Source organism: Vulpes vulpes, chromosome 12 (assembly GCF_048418805.1).
Source record: "Vulpes vulpes isolate BD-2025 chromosome 12, VulVul3, whole genome shotgun sequence".
In the NCBI taxonomy this organism is placed as follows: domain Eukaryota; kingdom Metazoa; phylum Chordata; class Mammalia; order Carnivora; family Canidae; genus Vulpes; species Vulpes vulpes.
In genome coordinates, this window is record NC_132791.1 from 183,028,814 (window position 1) to 183,051,273 (window position 22,460).

At 43.9% G+C, this 22,460-nt stretch overlaps 1 protein-coding gene across 1 annotated transcript in view; it reads left to right on the top strand.

Moving 5' to 3' along the window:
• The window catches only part of RANBP10 (RAN binding protein 10), a 71,940-nt gene that overhangs the window by 3,932 nt on the left and 45,548 nt on the right, over positions 1–22,460 (top strand). The window lies entirely within an intron of this gene.

A 22,460-nucleotide genomic window follows, 5' to 3' on the forward strand; every position in this document is an offset into this window, starting at 1 on the left:
TATTTATTCATGAGCGATACACAGGGAGAGAGGCAGAGACATAGGCAGAGGGAGAAGTAGGGTCCTCGAAGGGAGCCCGATGTGGAACTTGATCCCACGACCCCAGATCATGCCCTGCGCTAAAGGCAGATGCTCAACCACTAAGCCACCCAGGCATCCCTAAAATTTTTTTTTTAAGATTTTATTTATTTATTTGAGCAGGGGCTGAGGGGGAGGAGCAGAGGGAGAAGCAGAAGCAGACTCCCCAATAAGCGGGGAGCCCGACATAGGGCTCAATCCCAAGACCCCAAGATCATGTCCCAAGCTGAAATCAAGAGTAGGCCACTCAACAGACTGAGCCTCCCAGGCTCCCTGATAATGTATTTGTTTTGTGAGTAAGACCTGAACCCCTAGGATGTTTGGTTACCTGCCCCGGCAACAGGGCTTTGAGTTTGCAGTAGAGTAACCTAACTTGTTAGATGCCTTTGCCTGATTCCAGACGTATGTGTACATGCTGCTGCTGCCTTTCCCCATTGAGTTCATTCCCTGTAGGTAGAGTGAAGGAATGCCCAGTTGGATTCTTAGGGGGTCATAGTGTTCTTAGGGGAGAGATTTACAAGGTGTTTAGTGCTGAGTGGGGCCAAAGAAATGTGGCATACTCTATGCTTGATTTACTGAATCTGTAAATTTGTTTTTCTGTAAATTTTTTCATAAAAGGTGTTTTTGGACCCAGTTATCAATGTCATTTTCTAGAAAAGCCTTTGTTTTGATGATGGCTTTTGTAGAAGAACATACTAATCTAATCTATTAGAATGTTTCATTTCAGGAGTTCATGGAGTATTTATTCATAGCTACTATGCCCAGCTAGGGACAGGGAGAATAGAGGTAAAGCCAGCACAGACCAGCTTTGTCCTTAGGGAGCCTGTGGCCTACTCAGCAGAGTAGATTGAAATATTCTCTGCAAGAGGAGGCAGAGTGTGGGCTTGGTTTTGAGGGGCGAGTAGGAGTTTCTTAGCAGCTGAGACCTGTTGGACCTAAAATGAGCCCGCTTGGTAACTGGCTTGAAGTCAGGGTGCTGGGGTTTCTGGGCACTCCTTAAATGTAAGAGATAGCTAAAGACGGAGGGACTATGTTTGGGCTAAGAGCTTGGTACAAACTGATGGGGTTCAGCTGCATTTTGCCAAGTCACCAACGCTGGGAACCTCAGGAGTTGGGTCTAGTGGGGTGAGGAGACATCAGAGCCCTGCCAGTGGTGCCAGGAGATAAGGTCATTTTGGTTGATCTTGTTAGAAAGCCAATGAGGCCCTGAAGCTGAGGGTCCCTCGGGGAAATGACTTGCTCAGTCAGAGTTTGTGGACCTGTGGGTGTCCCCAGCTCTTAGTGATGACACATGGAGGGTGTGGCTGGCCAGGCTGACAGATGCTCCAGTGTGACCCTCAAAATAGACTGTAACATCATCCCAGCAGCAGCAGCCTCCTGACATGTGATGGGTGGCTCTACCCAAGAACAGCAAGCCTGGGCTGGAGTGGAGTTAAGGGGGGGGGGGGCACTTCTCTACAGCTGGTGCCCAGGCCCAGGCTACAGCCAGCCTGCCTTTGCTTGAACTTGCAGCTGACTTCCTTTGGCCAGGCAGCAAAGCACTCATCATGAATTCTGTACGCTGCAGTGAGGGACCCATTGTTTAGTCCCAGTGCCAGGCTGGGCCTCAGGAGCACAGGCCTGAGGCCCATCTAGAGAGGAGGCAGATATGCCTGTGCACATGACATTACAGGATAGTATAGAAAAGGCCCATCCACTGTGTGCGCTATACCTAGGGGTGGCCCAGATTTTGGGCTTCCTCCTATACCTGAAAGTTTGGGGAAACCATAGAAGAGGTGATGATGCTAAATCTGGAAGGATGAATTACAGGGTTCCAGGTTCTCATTTTGTTGAGAAGCAGATGCTTCAGGCAGAAGGAGTAATGCATAAAAAGATGAACACAGAGCATAAGGTAGGCAAGGGCCAGATTGGAAATACCTTGTATGCTCTGTCCAAGGAGTATGGGCTTTATCTTGAGGGCAGTAGTAGTGTTTGAGGACTTCAGACCTGCTCACACTTTTGAGAATGGATAGGGCAGAAAAGATTGCTGCTCTGGTTTAGTCAGTCCTCTCAGGCTGAAAGCCCTGGCCAGTAGCTTTAGTTCCCACACTCCAGGCATGGGTTTCCCAAAGCATATGTCTTTTTTTTTTTCTTTTGGCTGGTCTTCCTCCTGTATGGTAAGATATAGAGGAAGGACGTTGAAGACTGGTTGCCAGAGAGGCTTCTTGGGAGTGAAAGGACTTAGCCTGTGCTTGGTCTTTGGTATTTCGTTTTTGCCAAGACCCACCTGAAAGACAACACTGTCCATAATTTTCCATGGTGACCCAGAGAGCCACTCACTCATTCAAGATATCACCTGCCATGTGTCTGGTCTGGAGAGCAACTTGAGCTCTGCAACTCTCCAGCCTAGAGATAGCATGTGGCTGGCCCCTCACCCTGGGTTCCCTTGCTCCAATCTGTGCATTATGCAGTGCCACCGAGAAGTAGGTGCTCATCTGTGGACCTGGGGAAGGCTTTGTCCTGCCTGCCTGAAGAAGTAGGTTCTGTCCTCGCCAAAGGCAGGTACAGATGGTGGTTGTGCCCTGTTCTTCCTGACTGCCCTCCAATTCTGATGGCATCACAGGCAGATGCTGAGCTTTGGGCTGCATCACTCCCTGGTAACATTGCACTATTTCTGAAGACATGGAGTATTTGGACTCTGGAACATCTTGGAGTATTTGTATTGCTTACCTCTGTTGGGGGTTAAAGCCCAGGTCTAGCTGGACATACTGAGATGTAGCTCTGATACAGGGTAAGAGGATTAGAGTCCACATAATGTTCCCTTTTCTGGAAGGACTTGTTCTTGTGCTGAGTACATCTGGGCTTCCCTGGGACCTTGTTGCTCACTGTGTGTTGCCACCCAGGCTCCAAGCTGGGAGTTCAGAGTGGGGAATATGGCTTCCTTCTTTATAACTGTGAACTTCTTAGTCAAGCATCAGCCTCTAGAGAAATTCCTAAAATTCACTGCATAACCCTTCTCCCCAATTCCTGCCCTCATTGTTGTGTTTTTTTTTTTTTTTCTGGAATGTTCTTTTCCCTAAATGGGTCACCGTGTAAAGGAGATTCCTGTTAGAGGGGAAGCAAAAGCTCATTGGGCTAGAGCATAGGAGGATGGACTTTAGTAGTTCTGCATGACAAGCATGGTGTGTCATCCTATTCTGGGGCCACTGGGAAAGAATCAAGGTTCCCAGAGTGGGTCTCTGTGGTCAGGGATCAAATTGGAAAGAAAGAACTGATCATTGGGAGGAGGATGGATAAATGTCTAAATGCAAGGGTATCCCTCTGCTTCCAGAAATTCTGGAATTCATATGAGACACAAAGGGACCCAAGAAAGACCAACTCTAGACTGTGTAGGAAAGTAGAGGAGGAGTGGGTAAGTCTAAAGCACCCCTCTTACGCTCTCTCCCTCTCCAACCTCTTGGACCGTAGAAATGGCTTGGGATTCTAGGGAAGTTTATTTTAGGTTATGGAGATGGCAAGCGTCAAGGCTCAGATACTCCATCTGCCCACTCAGCTTCTGTGGCACATGTTACTGATTGATAACAGTGCTCATCCTTATCCAGACAGAGCCCCAGAAGTTTTCTTCATGTGCGGTGCACCAGGCAGCTGCTATTTTTTTGGTCAGAGGGGCTGAGGCAGTTGGAAGATGGAAGATGAGGACAAATGGAGAGAGGAGGCGGTTGTCCCCGGGAGGTCTAAGGGCACAGCGCGTCTCTTCTGAAGGACATTGCCAAGGTGCAGCTGAACCAAAAGGAAAGAAGCAGGGGAGATGGTTTCCTTGGTAGAACTGATTATAATCCAGTTTACAAAGCTATGTATCTGAAATTGACATGGCTATTTTATAGAATGCTATTTCTTATTTTTTTTAAAAGATTTTTATTTGTTTATTAATGAGAGACTCAGACAGAGAGGCAGAGGCACAGGGAGAAGCTCCCTGCAGGGAACCCAATGTGGGACTCCGTCCCAGGTCTCCAGGATCTCGCCTTGGGCTGAAGGCAGGTGCCAAACTGCTGAGCCACCCAGGGATCCCCTAGAATGTTTTCTTTTAATAACAACTGTTGCTCTGGGAGTTTATTAGTAGTTATATTTGCTTTTTTTGACCAAAATGTAAATAATACATAGGATTTTTCAATACCTGACACAGTTTATACATTTAAAAATTAGCAGAGAGACAGGGGCACCTGCATGGCTCAGTTGGTTGAGCATCCAGCTCCTGGTTTTGGCTTGGTTGTGATCCCAGGGTCATGGGATCCACCCTCTGACAGGTTCTGAGATTGGTGTGGAATCTGCTTGAGTTTCTCTCACCCTCTCCTTAGCCTTTCCCCCTACTTGTGCATGTGTGTGCTCTCAATCAATAAATGAAATGTTTATTTTTAAAAAGATTTTGTTTGTTTGTTTGTTTATTTATTTATTTATTTATTTATTTATCAGAGAGAGAGAGAGTGCAAGCAGGGGGAATAGTAGGCAGAGGGAGAACGAGAAGCAGGCTCCCCCCCTGAGTAGGGAACCAGACATGGGGCTTGATTCCAGGGCCCTGGGATCGTGATCTGAGCCAAACGCAGATGCTTAACTGACTGGGGCACCCAGGTGCCTCGATAAAGGAAATATTTTTTTTTTTTTTTAATAGCAGAGGGACAGAGAGATGCAGGTTTAAAAAATGTAGTTTATTGTTGTTATGTATTATTAATTGAGACTAGTGCAGAAAGCAGAAAACATTCCAGGTATTTTAACCAGAAAGGGGTTTAATACATGGGATTGATGTTTTCAAACTCATTAGGACTTAGTGTTTCCAGGTAATGGTGAGCTAGGTTACTCGAATAAGATCTCCTTCTGAAAATAATTAAAGATGCTAAGTTACAAACCAACAGACTCCAGGCCAGTTTCTGGATGAATACCTTTGACTAGAAAGTTAAGGGTAATATCTGAGTAACTAAGGGCATTGGTTGTGTTCAAACTCAGCTGTGCTCTAGCTCTGTAATTACACAGGGCCAGAGAAGCAGAGGTTAGGGCCCAGAGCCTCTTGGATGTGGAGTGTGGTGGAAAATCATTCATATTAAGCTGGGGTACCCATAGCCATACCCTGTGGTTAAGGGTGGTATATTTGGTTTCGGAATGTGACAGGCTCTGGAAAGTCTTGGCACTTGAGATTCCCAAGATTCTTAGGGAAGAAGCTAGAACCCAGAATGTGTGAGTAACCTGTCTAGGGCCACCCATGGAAACTAGTTCTGCCCCTTCCTGTCTTGTGGGCGCTCTGTTTTTTTTTTTTTTAAGGTCTTATTTATTTATTCATGAGAGACACACAGAAAGAGGCAGAAACAGGCAGAGAGAGAAACAGGCTCCCCACAGGGAGCTTGATGTGGGACTTGATCCCAGGATCACGCCCCTGAGCCAAAGGCAGATGCTCTCAACCACTGACCTACCCAGGTGCCCTTCTCTGGGTGTTTTGACAGTGCTCTTGACAGTGGATGACACCAGATCCACATTCAGAATCACCTTTCTCCATATAAGCACATTCTGACTCAAGGCTCTTTTGTCTTCAGGCCTGTTCTTCCTTGAATGATGCTGAGCTGGGTTCATTCATCTCTGTAATGGTCCTTTTCCTAGTGGGGGGCTGGCACAGATTTGGGCTCAGTAGGTAACTGGCATTCTCTGCCAAGTGGTGGTGTGGCTGGTGGAAGAGCAGCTTTTAAACAGCAGCCAGTGTCCTGATGGACTGTGGTTTTTAAGCAGGCCCATCAGACTATGAAGTAAAATTCCCAGCACCAAATATTAGCCCTTATTTCAGACTTAAACATCTGTTGATGTTTTTCCTGAAATGTCTCCCAGGGACCATTTTGTATCCATGGTTCCAGAGATCTCCTTTGTTATGGAGGCTGTTGATTTCTTTATCTAGGGCAGGTTCTGATAGGAACAAGATTGCCAGCCTGCTGAGCTGTGGTTAAGGTGTTAGATGTCAAGATGAAACTATCAGGTAAGATTTCAGTAGCTCCTTGGGGGTCTGGGGCAAGGGACAGGGGCATTGGTGACTGAAAGGATTGGTAGCAGAGCTGGTAGCTTTCCTCAGCCCCCAAGAGCTGTCTTAGCCCTGAGGCTGAGGAGCTTGTCTCTTTTCTCTCCTCTTTGTCACTTCCTACCAGAGCTCTGTGGGCCTGAAGATATTCACTTGATGGAGCTTAAATTTAAAGTGTTCAGGTCCCGGGCAGCCCCGGTGACGCAGTGGTTTAGCGCCGCCTGCAGCCCAGAGCATGATCCTGGAGACCCTGGATCGAGTCCCACGTCGGGCTCTCTGCATGGAGCCTGCTTCTCTCTCTGCCTCTCTCTCCTTCTCTGTGTCTCTATGAATAAATAAATGAAATCTTAAAAAAAAAATGTTCAGGTCCCATGGTCATTGGTTCATATGTCTTAAGCAGCATTTATTAAAAGTGCCTGTCAGACCATAAAATCCACCTTTTCTCTAAGAAGAAATAGAAAATAAAAAGAGCTAGGTGAGTGTGTCATCTGCTGTTTGCTTATAGTGAAGGACTTCTTTCATGAGAAGAAAGGCCAGAATACTCTGATGCTTTCCACTGTGCTCTGCCAGGGCTTCCTTGTCTCATCTGGAAAAGCCAGATGAGGATAGTGCTGGCATGCAGGGCCTCAGGGGGCGTTCTTAGTGACTGTGCGCGCGTGTGCATGTGTGGGGGTATAGTATATATATAACATAAAATGTGTCATTTTAACCATTTTTATGTGTACAATTCGGTGGTATTAATTACATTCACAATCTTATGCAATCATCACCATTATCTATTTTCTGAAACTTTTTCATCACCCCAAATAGAAACTCTGTACCCATTAAGCAATAATTCCCTATTTCCCTCTCCTCCCAACCCCTGGTAACTTTTCTGTTGCTGTGAATTTGCCTATTCTAGATATTTCATCTTACTGGAATCCTATGTATTGTACTTTTATGTCTTATTTCACTTGGCATAATATTTTCAAGATTTATGTTGTGATCTGTATCAGGGCCATTCCTTTTTATGGAATGGTATGTGGTATATATACCACATTTTGTTTACCTGTTCATCTGTTGATGGATACTTGGGTTTGTTTTTTCCCCATCTGTTGGCTATTGTGAATAATGGTGCATAGAAGTGAACAATAGTATAGAAGTATTTGAATCTCCCCCGCTTTTTAAGATTTATTTATTTATTTATTTATTTATTTATTTATTTATTTTAAAATATTTATTCATGAGAGAGAGAGAGAAGCAGAGACACAGGCAGAGGGAGAAGCAGGCTCCATGCCAGGAGCCCGACGTGGGACTCGATCTGGGGACTCCAGGATCACGCCCTGGGCCAAAGGCGGGTGCTAAACTGCTGAGCCACCCAAGGATCCCTATTTATTTATTTTAGAGAGTGCTCAAGTATGCAAGGCTGGATAGGGGCAGAGGGAAAGAGAGAGAAGTAGACTTCCTGCTGAGCACAGAGCCCAACACAGGGCCTAATCTCGTGATCCTGAGATCATGACCTGAACTGAAATCAAGAGTCGGTCGCTTAACCAACTGAGCCACCCAGGTGCCCTTTGAGTCCCTCTTTGTATATTTTGAATATTAAACCTTTATCAGATACATGCTTTGCAAATATTTTCTCCTATTTTCTAGGTTATCTTTTCACTTTCTTGATAATTTCTTTTAGATTTTATTTTAATTTAATTTTTAAAAAGATTTTATTTATTTATTCATGAAAGACACAGAGAGAGGCAGAGACACAGGCAGAGGAAGAAGCAGGCTCCATGCAGGGAGCCCGATGTGGGTCTTGATCCCAGGGCTCTGGGGTCATGCCCTGAGCCAAGGTACATGCTCAACCCCTGAGCCACCCAGGCATCCCTTTTTTTTTTTAGATTTTATTTATTTATTTGAGAGAGAGAAAGCACAGAGGGAGAGAGTAAAGCAGACTCCCTCTGAGCAGGAAACCTGCTGTGGGGCTCGATCCAAGACCCTGAGATCATGACCCCAACTGAAGGCAGATGCTTAACTGATTGAGCCACCCAGGTGCCCCTTTGATAATGTTTTTTGATGTACAGAAGTTTTAACTTTTTTTTTTTAATTTTTATTTATTTATGATAGTCACAGAGAGAGAGAGAGAGAAAGAGAGAGAGGCAGAGACATAGGCAGAGGGAGCAGGCTCCATGCACCGGGAGCCCGACGTGGGATTCGATCCCGGGTCTCCAGGATCGCGCCCTGGGCCAAAGGCAGGCGCTAAACCGCTGCGCCACCCAGGGATCCCCCCCCTTTTTTTTTTTTTTAACTTTTTCCTTAATTAAAATTTTTTTAAAGTAGGCTCCACGCCTAATGTGGGGCTTGAATTCACAGCCCTGAGGTTGAGTCGTATACTCTACCAATACCAACTGAGCCAGCCAGGTACCCTAAAAGTTTGAATTTTGATGAAATCCAGTTTCATCTTTTGTTGCTCATGCTTTTGGTGTCTCATCTAAGAATCCATTGCCAAATCCAAGGTCATGAAGCTTTTCCCTGTTTTCTTCTAAGAATTTTATAGTTTTGGCTCTTATGTTTAGATTATTGACCCATTTTTTGTCAGTTTTTATACATGATATGGAGGAGGGATTCAGCTTCATTCATCTGCATGTAGAAGTCCACTTGTCCCAGCACCAATTGTGTTTTTTTCCCAGAGAATGGGGGAGGGGCAGAGGGAGAGGCAGAGTCCCAAGCAGGCTCCCAGCCCATTGTGGAGCCTAAAGTGGGGCTCTATCTCACAATCCTGAGATCATGACTTGAGCTGAAATCAAGAGTTGGATGCAACTGAGCCATCCAGATGCTGATGCCTCCCAGCACCGGTTGTTGAAGAAACAATTCTTTCCCCACTGAATGGACTTAGCACCTTTGTTGAAAGTAATTTAGCAATAGATATGGGTGTATATCTGCACTTTAAATTCTATTCCATTTGTCTGTGTCTACTTTATGTCAGTACCACACTGTTTTGATTAACTGTAGTAGTCTAGTAAGTTCTGAAATCAGAAAGTGTGAATACTTTAACTTTGTTCTTCCTTCTTCAAGGTTGTTTTAGTTACTTGAGGGTCCCTTGCATATCCATATCATTTTGAGGATTGACTTTTCCATTTCTGCAAACAAAAAAAAACACTGTTGGAATTTTGGTAGGGATTGTATTGACTTTTAGGGTCAATTTGGAGAGTGTTCATAATACTCTATCTTAACAATATTAAGTTGTTAATATGGACACAAGATGTCTTTCCATTTATTTGTATCTTCTTTAATTTCTTTTAACAGTGTTTTATAGTTTTTAGTGTATGAGTCTTTTGCTTCCTTGGCTAAATGTATTCCTAAGTATTTTACTTTTTTGATGCTATGTTATAAATAAAATTATTTTTTAAATTTCCTTTTTAGATTGTTTAGTGTTAGTACATAGAAACACAGCTGCTTTGTGTGTGTTGATCTTCTATCCTGCACCCTTGCTGATTTCATTGTTTAGCCCTTATGAGCTTTCTGTGTACTGTTGGGGATTTTTTTATAAGATCACTTCTGGGCAGCCGGGTAGCTCAGCGGTTTAGTGCTGCCTTCGGTCCAGGGTGTGATCCTGGAGACCTGGGATCGAGTCCCACGTCGGGCTCCCTACATGGAGCCTGCTTTTCCCTCTGCCTGTCTCTGCCTCTCTCTTTCTGTGTCTCTCTCATGAATAAATAAATAAAATATTTTTAAAAAATCATTTCATCTGCAAATAGAGATAGTTTTACTTCTTTTCTTTTTTTAAAAGATCTATTTATTTATTTATTTATTTATTTATTTATTTATTTATTTATTTATTTATTTATGATAGACATAGAAAGAGAGAGGCAGAGACACAGGAGGAGGGAGAAGCAGGCTCCATGCTGGGAGCCCGGCTCAGGACTTGATCCTGGGACTCTAGGATCGCGCCCTGGGCCAAAGGCAGGCCCTAAACCCCTGAGCCACCCAGGGATCCCCAGTTTTACTTATTTTCTTATTTGAATGCCTTTTATTTCTTTTTCTTATCTGATTGCTCTGGCTAGGACCTCTAGTGCAAAGTTAAATACTAGTGGTGAAAGGTGGGCATACTTGTTTTATTCTGGTCTTAGGGGAAAAGCTCACCATTGGGTTTTCGTAAATACCCTTTATCATATTGAGGAAGTTCCCTTTTATTCCTACTTTTTTGTTTTCTTTTATTCCTACTTTTATTCCTGCTTTTGTCCTGAAGGAGTGTTGGGTTTTGTGAAATGTTTTTTTGTGCATGCAATTGAGATGATCAAACGAGTGTTTTTCCTTAGTTCTATTAATGTGGTTTATTATATTGGTTGATTTTCTTAATGTTGAACCCACCCTTGGCTTCCTGGGATAAATCCTATTTGATCATGGTGTGTAATCCTTTTAATACACTGTTGGATTTGGTTTGCTGCAATTTTGTTAGAATTTTTGTATTTATGTTGATAAAGTATATTGGTCTGTAATTGCCTTTTCTTTTGATGTCTTCTTGGTGGCTTTTTGATTGCTGTTTCAGTATCTACCCCATCTTGGGCTTGCATCTGGGTACAGCACATTTGTAACAGTATCCAGACATTATTCTGCCAAGAATTGAAGTCTCTAGGTCAGAGCAGGGAAGGAACTTAGAAGCCCTTTAGTCCAGCCTCTCCTCTTCTGATAGGGAACTTGAGATGTGGGGTGATATCTGAGACCAAGAGTCCTGAATTAGGCTGGAGTGTCTGAGACCGTGCTTCAGAGTCTGGGATGTTGTCTCTGGAGTCCTGCTGCAAAGTATTCCTGTCACTTTAAAACTCTTCTACTTCTCTTCAGGAGGCAGGAAGGGAGTGTTAAATTTGTTGCCAAAAAGGTTCCCTGTGTATGGTGCTCCAGGCTGTCTCTCAGGACTGGATGGGTGATAACAGCAAAGTCTGGTCTCCTGGCCCCAGGTCTTGTTGTATGTCTCTGGAGGCTGTGAGACTCCAAAGGTCTGGTTTCTCAGGTCCCGTCCTCTGTTCACCATCAGGCCTGTCTGGGTCAGTTGGAGCTGTGCTGAGCCAGTGTTACTGCAGGAAGATTTTCTGGGTGTATGCTCTGGGTTGTGCTTGGGACTCACCTGGTACTACATGAGCCAGAGCCCCAGCTCCTCTGCTGAGCAGGGCTTTTGACAATTTCCTGCTGTTTCTGAAGGTGTACTCTTCACATGCAGCCTCTGCCCTCCTGTCAAGGCTCAGGGAAGTGGGTGTACTGAGCGGTTGACCATGAAAACCAGGTCCCCTGCTGTGTCTCCCTGGGACTGAAATGTTGCCCTGGGAGTCTGATGGGTGAGAGCCAACAACCTCCTCAGTATGTGCCATGAACTGGCTCTGGAAAATGTTTTTCTATGACTATTAAAGTAATTTATGTTAATTGTAGAAAATATGGAAAACCAGAGAGGAAAAAAGAAGAATCCAAGCTGACTGGAGTCCACTCATATCCCCGTGTGACTGCAGGGTTTCAGCAGACTTGCTTTTGTGGGAGAGTCAGCAGAGGCAAGGGGAGGGCAGCATGGGCCCCAGAAACCACCAGTCTATTTTCATTGTAGGTGACTTACCAGGGACCCTGTTCTCCTCTGCTGCCTGCAGTGTATGGTGAGAGCTTCAGGGTGGACCTGGCTGTGTGGTCAGTGGAGGGGCTTGCCAGAGCCGTTGCTCTTCCTCTGTCTTGCTCTCCAGCTTGGCCAGAGCTGTGCTCGCTTGCTGTCCTCTTCTCGCGAGAACCCCACAGATAGAGTTACTCTTCTAGCTCTAGCTTGTGTTGTGGTTTTGGCAGTGAAGTAGAAACAGAGAAAGTAGAGGCCAACTCATGGTCTCACTGCCCCAAAGAGCTTATCTATTGTCCCTTCATACTTTCTGGCTGTCTCACCTCTCTGATAAAGGGTATTTTCCATTTTGCTGCCATATGGAAGAAAGGAGTAAATCGGCTGGGTTTACCCTACTTTCAGTCATGATATGGGGTTAATAAGTTTGCCCTCAAGCTCCTCAGATATATCCTGCTGCCTGAAAAGAAAGTCCTAGTGGAGATGCTAAATATAGGGGAGCTAAGCTCTGTCTATTCCAGTTACCTGCTTTAGGGAATGAGAACCCATGTTGCCTCCCTCCCAGGTGACCAAGGCAGCTTGTATCTGTTAGTGTTAGAGCATTGTCTGACATGTTACAAGAAGGAAGCAAATGCTCATCTCCTTTTTCCTTGGCAATCCCAGTAGACAGCCCCTTGTTTTTAGATGTTCCAGGATCCAGGCCTTCAGAAATGGCCTATTTTACCTGATTCCAATGCTAGAAAAGCCTCTAGGTGTGAACTAAAGCACAGTGGAGTCATCCACTGTCCACTAGCAGCCCTTTTGGCACCATGCCCAGGATCCTGTTTAATGGCTACATTGAAGGCTCTTAGGGCTGATGATTATAGCTGAGGAACAGTCTCTGACAAGCTGACTCGGGCATATGGTGAACTCAGTGGTAGGGGTAGGATTTGAATCTGGGCTTGCCTGATACATTTGCTCTGATGCAGGTATGTTTCTTGTTAGCTGTTTGCACACGGTGTAAATGCCAGGGTTGGAAGCAAGCTGGGGAAGAGCCACTACTGAGAGGCCAAGTACTTAGGCTCCAAAGTTTGGAGCCCTTTCTATGGTGACTAGCTCTGCTGGGCTGTGTCCCAGGCATCTCCTCCCCCATGCATCTAAGTTTACTGTGTTCTAAAGAGCACTTGGCTCAGGGGTGCCTGGCTAGCTGTCAGTAGAGCGTGTGACTCTCGACCTCAGGGTTGTAAGTTCGAGCCCCACATTAGGTATACAGATTACTTAAAGATAAAATCTTTATTTTTATTTTTTTAAAGATTTTATTTATTTATTCATGAGAGACACACAGAGAGAGGCAGAGACATAGAAAGAGGGAGAAGCAGGCTCCTCACAAGGAGACGGATATGGGACTTGATCCCTGCACCCAAGATCACTCCCTGAGCCGAAGGCAGATGATCAACCCCTGAGCCACCCAGGCGTCCCAAGATAAAATCTTTTTTTTTTTTTTTAATTTTTTTTTTTTTTTTTTTTTATGATAGTCACAGAGAGAGAGAGAGAGAGAGAGAGAGAGAGAGGCGCAGAGACATAGGCAGAGGGAGAAGCAGGCTCCATGCACCGGGAGCCCGATGTGGGATTCGATCCCGGGTCTCCAGGATCGCGCCCTGTGCCAAAGGCAGGCGCCAAACCGCTGCGCCACCCAGGGATCCCCCAAGATAAAATCTTAAAAAAAAAAAAAAAAAAAAAGAACAGTGGACTCTCTCCATGCCTTGCCATCCTCACTGCTTCTGTCCTTGTCCAGCCCTTGTCAAGCCTTTGGTTTTGCCTCTTCAGCCCATTTTACAGATATTAGTGGTTTGATCAGCTGACCCTTTTATTTTTTTTTATTTTTATTTTTTTTTTTTTTTGCTGCACCCTTTTCTAAATCCTTTCTGTTTAATTTACCTTCCATGAAGTTCAAACTCCTTAAGCTACCATGCAGACTGTATGTGAATAGCACATTTCCTGCTCCAGCTTTGGTTCTTTTTAGGTCTGCCCAAGCTGTGACCCAGCCACACTAATTTCTCTTAGTTTCTTGATTGTGGAGCTGTGTTCTTGCCACTATGTCTCAGCACATTCTGCTGCTTCTGCATGGAACATGCTCCTCTCTTCCCCCTCACTCCTTACCAGGTCTTGGCTCAGCCTTCACATCCTCTGGGAATCCCCGAGTCAGTGCATCCTGAGTCTTTGACTTGCTCCTTGCCTCTAGAAACTGTTAGAGTGCAGTAACTGAATTCAGACCCCAATCCTTGTGTCCCCAACACCATATTGGACACAGAGGATTTTTATAGAGTGGGTGAATGATCTCAAGGGCTTCTATAAAAAGAAATTTATCACACCTGTTTTTACTGAATTACTCCACTTTAGCAAGGTTTCAACAGCTCCTAACAATTTATTCATTTTCAAGTGCCACCAGAGATCCATAGAGGAGAGAGGTGTTGTCAATGCTGCTTAGATGCAGAGGTACTACTGTATGTGTCCAGGAGAACGTATGTGGGTTTGGGGTTTTCATTATGCTCTTTCCTTATTATTTTACTTTATTCTTGCCAGCCTGTCAGAGAGCTGGGATCACATGAGTCCATGACCTGGCAAAGCACTACACATGTCATTTGTTGGTGATTGAGAGGGAACCTCAGGCCTCCTTAGATTTTTCATGAGTGGATGGAGTAGTAGACTTCCCCTCTATGCCTGTAATGTCACTAGCTTCATGATTGTAAGTTATTTAATCTCACTGCTAAAGTCCAGTGTCTGCAAGAGGGGAGAATAGTACTGGAGGTGCTGTGGCTGAGTTCAGAGTAGCTGAACTATCATGTAGCTCTTTTATTATCTCACCATACCAGCTAGAAGCTTAGGTTCCCTTGTAATATAGTTGGGAAAGATCCTGTGACATTGGTGATAAAGTTCACCAGACCATGAATGGATGAATGCTAGGGGTTTGTTGAATGTCTATTATGTGCCCAGCACTGCTGTGGCTCCATGATTTTCCTCTGAGGGCTGCGGGTTCCTTCCTCTATCTCCTGCATCCTGAGGTAGGCAGCAGGCCTTGTATCAGTTTGTTAATTGTAGCATAAGACATAGGGTTTGGGCCTGTAAACTTTGGGTCCATCTCTTGTGTTTGGATGGCTTGGGTTATTGGTATTTAGGGGATATCAGAACTGAGTAAACACATATCCACATGCTGGATGTTGGCCAGAGATGACATTTCTGAAAGAATGAACATGTGAAGGTATTGTCTCCCTGAATCCTAAATCCCCAAGCTTGAATAGAGGAAAAGATTTTCTGTAATAACAAATGTTACAGCTGATGATAGTGAACTTGAACCTTTTTTGGGACAAGGGGCAGTTGCATTGATATGTATTCATTTATTTATTATAAAACATACACAACATAAAATTTACCATTTTAATATTCTTAAATGTACAGTTGAGTGGCATTAAGTACATTCACATTGTTGTGCAACTATCACCACCATCCATCTCCATAACTTTTTTCATCTCCCAAATTGAAAATCTGTCCCCATTAAACAGTAACTCCTGATTCTCCCCCTAGGCCCTGGTAACTACCGTTCTATTTTGTCTTTATCAATTTGACTACCCTAAATACCTTTTTATAAGTGGAATCAAACAAAATCTGTCCTTTTTTTCTTTTTTTTTTTTTGAGAGCGTAAGAGAGTGAGTGCACATGCTGAGCATGAGCAAGGGGGAGGGGCAAACAGTCTCCTATGTGCAGGGAGCCTGACACTGGGCTTGATGCCAGGACCTTGAGGTCCTGACCTTAGTCGAAGTCAGACAACAACTTGAGCCACCCTGGTGCTCCCTGCAGTTGTCTTTTTGTGACTGACTAATTTCACTTAGTATGATGTCTTCAGGTTTCTTCTTTTAAAAAAACATTTTATTTCTTTATTCATGAGAGACACAGAGAAAAGCAGACATAGAGAGAGAAGCAGACTTCCTGCGAGGAGTCCAATGTGGGACTCATCCAGGGGCCCTGGATCATGACCTGAGCTAAAGGCAGGTGCTCAACCACTGAGCCACTCAGGTGTCCCAATGTTTTCAGGTTTATCCATGTTGTAGTATAATATCAGAATTTCCTTCCTTTCTTAAAGTTATATTTATTTAAGTAATCTCTATACCCACATGGGGCTCGAATTTACAACCCCAAGAGTTGCATGTTCCGACTGAGCCAGCCAGGCACCCCAGAATTTTTTCCTTTTTAAGGCTGAATATTATAATGTGTACAGATGTTACATTCTGTTTATCCATTCATCCATTCAGCGATAGATACTTGGATTGGTTTACTTTCACCTTTTGACTGTTGTGCATAATGCTAGTATGAATATGGATGTACAAATAATTATTCAAGTCCCTGTTTTCAGTTCTTTTGAGTATATACCCAGAAGTGAAATTCTGTTAAAAATCAAGCTTTTTAAAAACATAGTGTGATTTTTTTAGTAGTTTTTTTTTTTTTTTAATTTTAAAGATTTTATTTATTTGAGAGAGAAAGAGAACAAGCAGGAGGAGTGGCAGGGAGAGGGAGAAGCAGGCTCCTCACAGGGAAACCGATGTGGGACTTGATCCCTAGAGCTGGAGATCATGCCCTGAGCCCAGGGCTGAGGCTCAATTGCTGAGTCACCCAGGGGTCCCACATTGTGGTTTGTTTTATTTATTTATTTATTTATTTATTTATTTATTTATTTATTTATTTATTTATTATTTATGATAGTCACACAGAGAGAGAGAGAGGCAGAGACACAGGCAGAAGGAAAAGCAGGCTCCATGCACCGGGAGCCCAATGTGGGATTCGATCCCGGGTCTCCAGGATCGTGCCCTGGGCCAAAGGCAGGCGCCAAACTGCTGTGCCACCCAGGGATCCCTCACATTGTGGTTTTGATCTACATTTCTCTAGTGATTAGTTAGGCTGTACATCTTTTCATGTGCTTATTAGCCATTTGTCTCTATAACTACTCAAGTGCTTGCCTGTTTTTGTTTGTTTGTTTGTTTTAAGATTTTATTTATTTATTCAGAGAGAGAGAGGCAGAGACACAGGCAGAGGGAGAAGCAGGCTCTATGCGGAAAGCCCAGTATGGGACTCGATCCCAGAATTCCGGGATCAGGCCCTGAGCCAAAGGCAGACACTCAACCACTGAGCCACTCGGGTGTCCCGCTTGCCTGTTTTTAATAGATTTTCTGTTTTGTTATGTTTTTTGTTTTTTGTTGAGTTGTAGGAGTTCTTTAAATATCTTGGATATTGAACCCTTAATCAGGAGTGCCTGGGTGGCTCAGTCAGTTAACTGTCTGCCTTTGGCTCAGAACATGATCCCAGGGTCCTAGGATCGAGCCCTGTGGCAGGCTCCCTGCTCCACAGAGAGTCTGCTTCTTCCTCTTTCCTTCCCTCCACTTGTTCCCTCTCTGTTTTGCTCACTCACTCTCTCAAATAAACAAATAAAATCTTTAAAAACACCAACCCTTATCACATACTATTTGCAGATATTTTCTCCTGTCCTGTGGGTTGCTTTTCACGGTGTCGATGGTGTCCTTTTAGACACAAAAGTTTACGTTTTTTTTTTTTTTTTTTTAAGATTTTATTTATTCATTCATGACAGAGAGAGAGAGAGACTGGCAGAGACACAGTCTGAGAGAGAAGCAGGCTCCATGCAGGGAGCCCGATGCGGGACTTGATCCCGGGACTCCAGGATTACGCCCTGGGGCGAAAGCAGGTGCTAAACCACTGAGCCACCCAGAGATCCCCAAAGTTTACGATTTTGATGTAGTTTACTTTTTTTCTTTTGTTGCCTGTGTTTTGGGTGTAATATCCAAAAAAATCATTGCTGTTTCCAATGTAAACCTTTTCTCCTCTGTTTTCTTCAGAGAGTTTTAGTTTTAGGTCTTTGTTTATTTGATCTGTATTAAGTTAATTTTGCATACAGTAGGGGCCCAACTTCATTCTTCTGCATTTGATATCCAGTTGTCCCAGCACCATTTGTTGATAAGACTGTCATTTTCCAATTGAATGATCTTAGCATTTTTGTCGAAATCAGTTTACCACATATGGGAGGGTATATTTCTGTGCTCTCTATTCTGTTACTATGGTCTATATGTCTCTATGCCAGTACCAACACTGTTTTGATTATCACAGATTTGTGGTAAGTTTTGAAATCAGGAAGTGTGAGTCCTCCAACTTTTTTCTTTTTTTTCAAGATTGTTTTGGCTAGGGATCCCTGGGTGGCGCAGCGGTTTGGCGCCTGCCTTTGGCCCAGGGCGCGATCCTGGAGACCCGGGATCGAATCCCACGTCAGGCTCCCAGTGCATGGAGCCTGCTTCTCCCTCTGCCTGTGTCTCTGTGCCTCTCTCTCTCTCTCTGTGACTATCATAAATAAATAAAAATTAAAAAAAAAAATTAAAAAAAAAAAAAGATTGTTTTGGCTATTTATTATTCCTTGAGATGCCATATGGATAGCATTAAATCTGTGTTTCGAGGGATCCCTGGGTGGCTCAAATATTTAGCGCCTGCCTTTGGCCCAGGGCGTGATCCTGGAGTCCAGGGATCGAGTCCCTCATCAGGCCCCTGCATGGAGCCTGCTTCTCCCTCTGCCTGTGTCTCTGCTTCTCTCTCTCTAAGTGTGTGTCTCTCAAGAATAAATAAATAAAATCTTTAAAAAAAAAAAATCTGTGTTTCACACTCGGTAGTTAGGGATCTTAACAATATTAGTCTTCCAATTTGTGAACACAGATGTCTTTCCATTTATTTGTATCTTCTTCTGTTTCTTTCAGCAACATTTTGTAGTTTTTAGTAGTATAGTCTTTTGTCTCCTTGGTTAAGTTTTTTTTTTTTTTTATTTTTTTTTATTCATGAGACACAGATAGAGAGAGGCAGAGACACAGAGGGAGAAGTAGGCTCCTCACAGGGAACTCAATGTGGGACCTGATCCCTAGACCAGGGATCAAGACGGCCTGAGCCAAAGGCGGACGCTCAACTCCTTAGTCTACTTTTATTCCTGAGTATTTTATTCTTTTTTTTTTTTTCAAGACTTATTTATTTTAGTGTGAGAGGGAGCAAGTGGGAGGATGGGAAGAGGGAAAAAGAATCTCAAGCAAACTTTGTTCGCAGAGTATGATGCAGTACTAGAGCTCATGACCCTGAGATCACTTGAGCCAAAACCAAGAACTGGACATCTAACAGACTGAGCGACCCAGACACCCCAGTATTTTATACTTTATAATGCTATTATAAATCAAATTGTTTTAATTTCCTTTTTCAATTGTTCACTGTGTAATAGAAAAACAACTGCTCTTTGTGTGTTGATTTTGTATCCTACTTCTGAATTTGTTTATTCTAATAGCATTTCTGTGGAATCTTTAGGGTTTTCTACATACAGGATCATGTCATCTGTGGATAGAGATGGTTTTACTTATTCTTTTTCAGTTCTGGTGCCTTTTATTTCTTTTTTCTTGTCTAATTGCTTTGGCTAGAACATCTAATACTCTGTTAGGGTGGCAAACAGGCATATTTGTCTTGTTCCTGATCTTAGGAAAAACTTTTCAGTCTTTTACCATTAGGTTTGATGTTAGCTGTGGACTTATCATATACGGCCTTAATTATTAAGACAGTTGCCTTTTTTTCTAAAAGATTTTATTTATTCATGAGAGACACAGAGAGAAAGGCAGAGACATAGGCAGAGAGAGAAGACGGCTCCATGCAGGGAGCCTGGTGTGGGACTCTATCCCAGGACTCCAGGATCATGCCCTGGGCCGAAGGCAGGTGCTCAACCACTGAGCCACCCAGACATCCCTAGACAGTTGCCTTTTATTACTAGTTTGTTGAGTATGACTGAGATATAACTTAACATATCATACAATTCACCCACTTAAAGTATATAATTCAGTGTTTTTTAGTATGTTCATGAGGTCCTTTTTTTTTTTTTTAAGATTTTTTATTTATTTATTAGAGACAGAGAGAGAGGGAGGGAGGGAGGGATGGGGGGAGGGAGAGAGAAACAGGCAGAGGGAGACGCAGGCTCCATTCAGGGAGCCTGACGTGGGACTCTATCCCAGGTCTCCAGGATCACACCTTGGGTGGAAGACGGCGCTAAACTGCTAAGCCACCATGGCTGCCCTGTTCATGAGGTCCTTATAGCTTTTATGCCCTTGCTTACCTCAGACTGGTTGGATAATAGTTTTCAAGTACATGAAGACTTGCTGAAAGGTAGAAGGCTGTGTCTTTTTGTAATTTTAGAACATCATACTTTTGCAAAAGACTTAATGTCACCCATTGTTTGAAGAGTTGGGACTCATTTGTTTTGAACACCGACTCAGCTCCAACTTCGTATGAATATGCAATTTAGGTTCCTGTGGGGTTGCTCATTGACACCTGCAGGTGACATGCATCCATGTGTTGGCATTGGATTTCCTCTGGGTGCTCTGCCCTTAGATCATCCACTTGGATTCATGAGTTGACCCTAGGGTTTATGTAAAGGCTCCTAGACCATCCACTGGTCAACACTATTCCATCTCTGGGGCAGAGTTTATAGAAAGGTGTTGAGGGCTAGCTGCTGGAGGTGGAAAAGATTTCCCCAGTGCAGAAGCCTAAGCAACTTAAGTTTGAGTGCATATGCCGTAGTAATTCCTCATTCCCATGGAAATTTGTGGAATTAGACTCCGGTTGCTGGTCGCCAAGCTGCTCAACCTTCCCTATTTGCATTAGCTTTAAGTGGTTAAGAGTTATCCAGGAAACATGTGCTCCAAACACAAACCCTCATCTTAGTGTCAGGAAACCTGTATGTCAGGGATGGGATCACATGTAGTATTGGGCAGGGACTCAGGCCCCTTCAGATAGGACAAGATGAGTGGGCTGACATCTAAGTCAGGGAAACCCCTGGGTATGTGGTACATGATTTTATTGATGACTTCAAGGCAGTTGAGGTCATTTGCTGCTTGATCAGCTGAGGCATTAAGAGAATGGAGACTGGCTTTTGGCAGCTTCTACCATGTAAAGCAAGGAAGCTGATTATTTGGGCTGTTGGTTTTCCAGGAAAAAGTACAGGTTTTAATCTAATGGGAATCCTGCCAGCAGGCTTACACTGCTTCTGCTCCTGATGGTTCTTCAGTGTCCATTTTTGGCAGGAGGTAGCAGGCACTTGGAGAGTCTGGGTCCATTGAACCTTGCAAGTCCCTCTTTGAAGTGCTGTTCCTTTCCCTTTCCTCCTCTTCCCCTAACTCCTGCAGGCCAGATTATCAGGGTCATGGGTTGGTCAGTGTCTTCCTGGTTCCCACCAGCATGATGAGATAGCTGGTTTCAGAAGAGGATGTGTAGGTCAGAGCCTGCCTTCTCTGCCTGGTCCTTTGTTTGGATGATAGAGTCTGCTCACCCAAACCCACTGGTATAGCCAGCCAGAGAAGGGCAAAGGGGCATTTACTGTAGATGAAGGACTTGGAGAGACAGGAGCACCATGTTGTGGGAACTCAGGTAGTGTTAGGAAACAGGTACATAGGTGCATGGTACATGTTGGGAAAGAAAGACATAATCCCAGACGGAGAAATGTATGTGGAAGTGTTCCTTGCAGAATTATTTACGATAGGGAATAATTGGAATGTAAATGTGCAGCTACTTGAAATGGTCAAAATAAGGCAACTCTATGTAATTGCTTTAAAAAACATTTTTGTGGGGGATCCCTGGGTGGCGCAGCGGTTTGGCGCCTGCCTTTGGCCCAGGGCGCGATCCTGGAGACCCAGGATCGAATCCCACATCGGGCTCCCGGTGCATGGAGCCTGCTTCTCCTTCTGCCTATGTCTCTGCCTCTCTCTCTCTCTCTGTGACTATCATAATTAAATTTAAAAAAAAATTAAAAAAAAAAAAACATTTTTGTGTGTGTGGTAAAGTATACATAATATAAAATCGACTATTTTAACCATCTTTAAGTGTAAGTTCAGTGGCCTTAAGTACATTTACATTGTTATGCAACCATAGTTATATCTCAGCCCTCTTGGTTGGTGTTTTTAGTAGTCTGAGCTTCTCAACTACCTGTTGGCACTCATACATGGTTAATATAAGGCATCATGTGTGGGTTTCTACTATTGTATTCTTAGAAGGTAATTATTTCAGTTCTTGGGGAAATACCTCACTATTTCCTTGCATACTACCAACAGACTGAAAAACTGTGTTCATTTCCTTTTCTGGCCTGCCTACTCATGAATGCCACCGAGATATCTTTGACAGAGTTGTGCAGCATGGGCCCCACCTTGCTGTGGTTGGCTTAGTTGTTTAGGTACTTAGGTGGGAAGAGTGGGGCTGGGGCGGTGTCTCAGGGGCTTAAAGACAGCCACCCCCCAACATTGGATGATCAGGGGGCCAGTGGTGAATGTATGGGGCAAAGGTAATGAGTTTGGAGATACCCAGATAACAAGCCCTGTGTGAGGGGTCTTTACCGTCTTCTACAGAGCCAGCCTAGCTATACTTTTTCTGTGTCTTGGTCCTTGCTGAAGAGTGGCTTGTCCTTGTTGGATTGATCTTGCATCACTCTGCCAAGCACTACCTAGGATTCATCTGCTTACTTTAGTTACTTCTTGAGGGTAGATTCCACTGCCTTAGCTGGAGCCAAAAACCAAGGGTCTGGAAACAGTGATTTCAGGAAACTTTCTTCTGAAACTGAAACCAATGGTTCCTACTTATAAACACACAAACTACCTCTTGTTTCTCCAGCTACTTAAGACATTGGGATGATTTTCCTTAGCAAATGAAAATGTGGGGGTAGCCCGGGTGGCTCAGCGGTTTAGCGCCGCCTTCAGTCCA